The sequence below is a fragment of the Electrophorus electricus genome, unplaced genomic scaffold (assembly GCF_041902795.1).
Source record: "Electrophorus electricus isolate QZ-2024a unplaced genomic scaffold, ASM4190279v1 Scaffold213, whole genome shotgun sequence".
Lineage (NCBI taxonomy): Eukaryota > Metazoa > Chordata > Actinopteri > Gymnotiformes > Gymnotidae > Electrophorus > Electrophorus electricus.
This window is the reverse complement of record NW_027658493.1, coordinates 2,501-2,961: the sequence shown is the minus strand read 5'-3', so window position 1 is coordinate 2,961 and position 461 is coordinate 2,501.

Sequence of the window (461 nt, the reverse complement as noted above, 5' to 3'; positions counted from 1 at the left end):
CTACTACTACTACTACTACTACTACTACTACCAGACTTCCAGGCCCAAGAGGTCAAACACAGTCATGCCCAGCAAAGTAGCTCTGGGCCTGGGCACACTTCATTCACTTTGTGCCTTTAAATCATACTACTACTACCACCAGAATTCCAGGGCCAAGAGGTCACACAGTCATACACAGCAAAGTAGCTCTGGGCCTGGGCACACTTCAAGAAGTTTGACCCTTTATATAAGCCTAGAAATAGACTTCCAGGCCCAAGAGGTCAAACACAGTCATGCCCAGCAAAGTAGCTCTGGGCCTGGGCACACTTCATTCACTTTGTACCTTTAAATCATACTACTACTACTACTACTACTACTACTACCAGACTTCCAGGCCCAAGAGGTCAAACACAGTCATGCCCAGCAAAGTAGATCTGGGCCTGGGCACACTTCAATCACTTTGTGCCTTTAAATCATACTAC